Here is a 6992-nt window from a genome sequence, read left to right on the forward strand (position 1 = left end):
CCGTGACGGCCCAAGATGCAGCGGGGGATGGTGGACTATTGGAACAAATCGTTTTCTTTCACTCACTGTGCCAGGAGAAGGTTTCACATGCTTTGGGGAGGCTCCTCCGACTCCCCGACGTCTCTGAGGCTTGTCGGTCATCCTCGACCTGGCTGAGCCTGACTTTTGAGATGATTTTAGCACATGCTACAGCTTCTTGGAGCCACAGGTGAGAGCTGGGGGACAGGTAGACCCTAAAGGTGGAGGAGCAGCCCTGAAATGGGCTCAGCAAGCCCTCCCTACCGGAGGTAGGGGTCCTCCCTGATCACCCCATGCACCCCGGGCTAATTGGTATAACCTGGATGAAAAAAGACTGAGGAGCAGCCAGATAGGTAGGAGGAAAACCAGGAGAGAGCAGTGGCCTGAAAATGGCAGGAAAAGAGAGGAGAGAGTGATTGACAGGCTGCAGAGAGGTCAAGAGGAAGGAAGGCTTGGCAAAGGCTATTAGATTTGCCAATTAAGAGCTCACTGTTGGGGGCAGCTGGGTGGCTCAGTGGATTGAGAGCCAGGCCTGGAGACGGGAGGTCCTGGGTTCAAATCCGGTCTCAGACACTTCCCAGCTGTGTGACCCTGGGCAAGTCACTTGACCCCCATTGCCCACCCTTACCACTCTTCCACCTATAAGTCAATACACAGAAGTTAAAGGGTTTAAAATAAAAAAAATAAAAAAATAAAAAAAAAAAAAAAAAAAGAGCTCACTGTGGGGGCAGCTGGGTGGCTCAGTGGAATGAGAGCCAGGCCTAGAGACGGGAGGTCCTGGGTTCAAATCCAGCCTCAGACACTTCCCAGCTGGGTGACCCTGGGCAAGTCACTTAACTCCCCCCCCCCCTTGCCTAGCCCTTACCACTCTTCTGCCTTGGAGCCAATACACAGTATTGACTCCAAGATGGAAGGTAAGGGTTTAAAAAAAAAAAAAAAAAAGAATGAAGTGGCAGAAGGCATCTGAGTGAGGTGAAATGAAGAGGAGGGGAAAAGAGGGAGCTCTCAGGAAGTGACTTCAATTTTATTAGTAAAATATGGGGCAAGGTTCTCAGTTGGAGATGGAGGAAGCCTTGGGAGATTAGAGGAGGAATGAAAATGTTTAGAAGAGCCACTCTAGTGATTGAGATAGCGAGTCAATTAGGGAAGTGTAAGGATTGCCTTGCTGCAGTGAGAGCCCAATTGAGATTAAGTAACAGTCAACACAGATTTTCCCCCCAACTTTATTCAGTAGCATTCATTCAAGGCAAAGCTAAGAGGTCCACATAGTGCAAGCTCCCTCATTTTTTTTAAATAAAATTTTATCAGGCTGTTTGCATTTCCTGGCATATCCCTTCTACTTCCTCATCCCTTCCCTTTCCCTTCCCAATTATATTTCCCAGGAAATTCCTTCCCTTTCCTGTCCCAAAGAGTCTTCCCTTAGAACAAAAAATAAAAATGAAGGAGAGGGGGAAATCCAGCCAAATCAACCAACATAAGAGCAAAGTCTGAGGTTAGATGCAGTCTTCCACATCCAGTCTCTCATCTCTGCAAAGAAGTCCAGATAGGGCCTTCTCCCAGCTCTTCTTTGGAGTCCAGTTTTGTCATTTCAATTTCATAGCATCGTTGCCATTTCACTTACACGGTCATAGTCATTTTGTTTCTTTTTTCCTAGTTCTGTTCACTTCGCTCTGTATCAGTTTGGAGAAGTCTTCCTGATGGTCATCGTTTCTTACTGGACAGCAATATTCCCTCACATTATTGCAATTTGTTTGGCCATTCCCCAGTTCTAATTCTATGCTACCATCAAAAAAAAATGTTGCAGTAAATATTCGACAGAGATGAGGCCTTTCTTTTTATCAGTGACTTCCTAGGGGTATATGCCTAACAGTGGGATCTCTAGGTCAGAGTATGAACATTTTAATCACTTTCTTTCCATAATTCCAGATTGCTTTAGAGAACAGTTGTAACAATGCACAGCTTGGCTGATAAGGTGTCCGTCTTTCCCCAAACCCACCAACATTGACCATTCCTTTCTTTTGCCAATTAACTCTATGTGAAATAAAACCTCAAGGATCTTTTAATTTGAATGTCTCTCATCATTAGTAATTGGAGCAATAAACCATATAGTTGTTAATAGTTTATCATTCATCTTTGAAGTTTACTTTGATAAGTTATCTATTGGCACCCAGTTCCTTTTTTTTTAATCCTTACCTTCTGTCTTAGAATTGATACTAACTATTAGTTCCAAGGCAGAAAAGAGATAAGGGCTAGGCAATGAGGGTTAAATGACTTATCCAGGGTAACATAGCTAGGAAGTATCTGAGGCCACATTTGAACCCACATCCTTCTAAATTCCAGGCTTGGCGCTTTATCCACTGAGTGATGTAGCTGCCCTGAATTTAGTTGAGACTAAATAAGCAGAGTTGAAGGAGAAATGATCTGTCGAAGTGTGAAAGTAGAAAATGGTTAAGCGGGACTTCCGGTGTGGAGGGTGGGGTAGCAGAGTTTTTCTCTGCGCCACAGCTCGTTCCTGACTTGTCTGGTCTGTGAAGGGTAGGGTGACCCGGTCCTCCAGGGTCAGAGAAAGCCACCCAGGAGGAAGCTCCTGATATTACCATGGTGGTTGTGCTAGGCCGAGGGTCCTTATGCTTTGTGCTGAGCTGAACCCATACCCAGGGTCAACTCAGGCCAGGTTTTATAGCTAAGTAATAAACACTTGAGGACTTGGGCTTATAATGGAAATACTTGCCAGTCCATTAAGCCTGGATGCTACAGGACACAAGAATAATTGACTCATGAAGTTTAAAATCAGTGAAGCATTTCTGGGTAGCCTCCCTGCCCTTTTCCAAACCAATTCCCAAGAAGGATGAACCACACCTGCTCCCTTGGACCTTGAATGACCAGCAATCTCAACTCTCTGAGCCCCCACCCTGGGTGTCGCCTCACCTGGGTGCTTTCTTTCACCTTCACACAAGGTCCAGGACCAGAGTGGGGGGGAAATACCCACCCGGTTTAGTCCTGCTCAGGCCACATTCAGAACGTGCGGCCAGGGCTGGGCTCCAAATTTGAGGACGTTCATTAGTCACAAGATGAAGGGCACCGAGATCGTGACTTAAGAGAATTAGCTGAAAGAACAAGGAATACTGACCTGGGAGAAGAGAAGGCTGGTGGGGGGAAGGGGGGAGACATGAGAGCAGTTTTCATGGAGAAGAGGGCTTAGCCTTGTCCTGCTTGGCCTTAGAAGGTAGAGCCAGGCACAGCGGGCAGAATCTGTAGAAAGTCGTTTCGGTTTGATGTAAAACTGGTGTCAATCTCAAATAGGAACAGGTCGGTATGGCATATGGGGCAGCTGGGTGGTACAGTGGAGGCAGGAAGTTTCATCTTCCCGAATTCAAATCCGGTCTGCGTGAGTCTGGGCAAGTCACTGAACTCGGCCTCAGTTTCCCCATCTATAAAATAGGCTGGAAAAGAAGATAGCAAATCATTCTTTGTATCGTTGTCAAGAAGACCCCAAATGGGGCCTGAATCACATCTTCCTGACTCCGACACCTTCCTCCGCTATTCCAACCTGTCTCCTCTTTCCTTTAAATGTGATGTTTTAAAAGATTTTCATTCTTTAAATTGATTTTATTACCTTTGGAAGACTATCCTCCCTCCTTCTCCAGGGAAACATAGCTCTGATCTGATAATGCAAGTCAGTGAGAAAATAGAATTTGATATATAGAAATTTGATTTATAGAAACATCTCACAGAGGAAAGGGAGTCTGGTCCATGGAAAGAATGCTGGATTGAGTCAGAGGACTTGGGTTTGAATCCTGCCTCCATTTGTTGTTTTAGTTATTTTTCAGCCACATCTAACTCTTCATGACCCATTTGGGTTTTTGTTTTTTTTTTTTGGCAGAGGTACTGGAGTGTTTTTTTTTTTAAACCCTTAACTTTGGTGTATTGTCTCCTAGGTGGAAGAGTGGTAAGGGTGGGCAATGGAGGTCAAGTGACTTGCCCAGGGTCACACAGCTGGGAAGTGGCTGAGGCCGGATTTGAACCTAGGACCTCCTGTCTCTAGGCCTGACTCTCAATCCACTGAGCTATCTAGCTGCCCTCTGATACTGGAGTGTTTTGCCATTTTCTTCTCCAACTCATTTGACAGAAAAGGACAGTTGAAGCAAACAGGGTGAAATAACTTGCTCAGGGTCACAAAAGCTTGTTCTGAGGACTGATTGGAACTCGGGTCTTTTATTTTTTTTTAAAAACTCTTATTTCTGTCTTAGAATCAATACCGGGTATTGGTTCTAAGGCAAAAGAGTGGTAAGGGCAAGGCGATGGGGGTTAAGTGACTTGCCCAGGATCACACAGTTAGGAAGTGTCTGAGGCCAAATTTGAACCCAGGATCTCTCATCTCTGGGCCTGACTCTCTGAGCCACCTAGCTGCCCCCAGACTCAGGTCTTCTGACTCCAGGCATAGCATTCTATCTACTCTGCCACCTAGTTGCCCTCTACCTCTATTTCTGATTACTTATGACACAGGGCAAGTCCCTTCACCATCCAGGACCTCAGTTTTCTTATCTGTAAAATGGGGTGTTGGAGTGAATGGCCCCTGAGCAGTCTTGTAAAATGGCTCATTCTTTTTTTTTTTTTTTTTAAACCCTCACCTTCCGTCTTGGACTCAATACTGTGTATTGGCTCCAAGGCAGAAGAGTGGTAAGGGTAGGCAATGGGGGTCAAGTGACTTGCCCAGGGTCACACAGTTGGGAAATGTCTGAGGCCGGATTTGAACCCAGGACCTCCCGTCTCTAGGCCTGGCTTTCAATCCCCTGAGCTACCCAGCTGCCCCCAATATGGCTCATTCTTAAAGAGGCAGTGTGGTATAATGGAGGGTGTTGGTTTAGGCCAGTGGTTCCCAAACTTTTTTGGCCTGCTGCCCCCTTTCCAGAAAAAATATTCCTTAGCCCCCTGGAAATTAATTATTTTTATTTTAATAGCAATTAATAGGAAAGATAAATGCACCTGTGGCCATCACCGCTTCCCTGGATCACTGCAGCACCCACCAGGGGGCGAAGGCACCCACTTTGGGAATCACTGGGGCTCAGGAGGACCCCAGGTCAAATTCCCCTTCTATTTCTTACTAGTCGTGTGAGCCTGGGCCAACTCACTTCAACTCAGCCTCCTTTTCTCCATCTGTAAAATAGTAGTCCTCAGCTGTAATAGTACCTCCTGGGCTTGTTTGGGTCAGGTGGGTAATGGAGTAAGATGTCTGGTCACTTTGAAAGGGCTATACTAATATTGGCAATTATTAAAGGACACCCACCTGCATCCCTCCCTTTCTGTCTTAGAATCGTTACTAAGTATTGGTGGTAAGGGCTGGGCAATCACAGTTAAGTGACTTTCCCAAGATCACACAGCTAGGAAGTATCTGAAGGCAGATTAGAACCCAGGACCTCTTGTGTCCAGGCCTGCATCTCTATCCACTGAACCACCCAGCTGCCTCTTGATGTAGTTGAAAACAATCTTCCAGGTCCTGAGAAGGGGGTGGCTCCCTCTGGCTGTAAATATCACCCTGGTGGGCTTTGTGGCTCACTAAGGGTCCTGGGTTCTCTGCCCCCTTCCCCAAGGCCAATCTGCAGCCAGAGACTGTCCTGAAGCATCAAGGGTGGCTGAGAGCTCCCTATGAGTCCACGAGGAAAGGCCCTACTGGAGATGGAGAACAGGGGAGTCCCGAAAGCCCAGCAGGTATCAGAACCTTGATTTGGGGGTGCCACTATGGGGCAGGGAGGGGCTCCTTCCCAGACCTCTGTCTCTTTCTCTTCTAAATTTAGCACCATTAAGTGCTACAGAAAAGGAAGCTGGGAGTGGTACGGAAGAGGCCAGCCTCAAGACCTCCCTCCCTCTGACACAGACATCAGTTCCCTTTTCTTCCTACTAATCTCCCTTCTTCAATTCTCTCTGACCCTGGGCTCTGGTCACAGCAACTGGACCACCAGTTTCTCAAGAGACTTCTAGAATCAAGAGAAGCTCCCTCCCCCAACCTGCTGGATGTATGACCCTGGGTAAGTCCCTTCTCTCCTCAAAGGCCCAAGCAACTCCCCAAGGCTATTAAGTTGCAGAGCCGTGCTAACCCTAAATCTGCAATGGTAGGGTGAGTTTCTTTAGTGCCCTACCTAAGCCAAGGGAAACGCAGATCCAAACCCCAATAACAACAACAATAACAATAATGATGGGCAATCAAGTAGCACTCAGCATACCATTGTACCCTTTGAACCTCACAAAAAATCTTTGGGAAAGGCAAGCACTCCCTCTGGCTTTCTCTCCACGTAGGGATCTCCAAGTAGGGAGCCTCCCTCCACCTAAGCAGACTGCCACGTGGGGCATAAAGACTTAGGTGACTTATCCAGGGTCTCACGGCCAGTCTCTGGGAAGGTCAGGATTCAGCTCCAAGTTTCCAGGGGCTGGTGTTAGCTCCAATTTTCAGATGAGACATTTCAAGCTCAGAGAATGGAGAGGGGACTTGTTAAGGGGGTGTCTGAGGTAGAATTCGAACCCAAGCCTTCCGGACTCCCAGGTCCGGCACAGACAGCACATATACACTGCTCTTTCCAGAAAGGGAGAGGGAGAGGGATCCAGACTTGAGCCTCCCCCCATAGCGGCTCCTCTGGGTTCGCGGGGCGTGGGCGCTGGGCATCTGGCCGAGAGGGTGTGGGGAGCCGCAGCAGCTGCGATAATTGAAACCTGTCCGCTGGCGGCTCCCGGGCGCCCCCGCTTCGGGTGCGGGGCCGCCAGCCCGCAAACCGCGGGCTCCGGGCCGACCTCACCGCCCACAGACTCAGCTCTTTCCGGGACAAGCCTGCCCCCATCCCAGAGCCCCCTCCTAGCCGCCAGCAATGCTCCCTCCGCCGGGTAACAGCCCCTTCCCCATCCTAGACCCTTCCGCCAGGGATATCCCCCCTCCTAGCCAGACCCCCCCCCCCCGGCTATGTCTCCCTCCTCCGGGCAGTGCC

The sequence above is a fragment of the Gracilinanus agilis genome, chromosome 3 (assembly GCF_016433145.1).
Source record: "Gracilinanus agilis isolate LMUSP501 chromosome 3, AgileGrace, whole genome shotgun sequence".
Lineage (NCBI taxonomy): Eukaryota > Metazoa > Chordata > Mammalia > Didelphimorphia > Didelphidae > Gracilinanus > Gracilinanus agilis.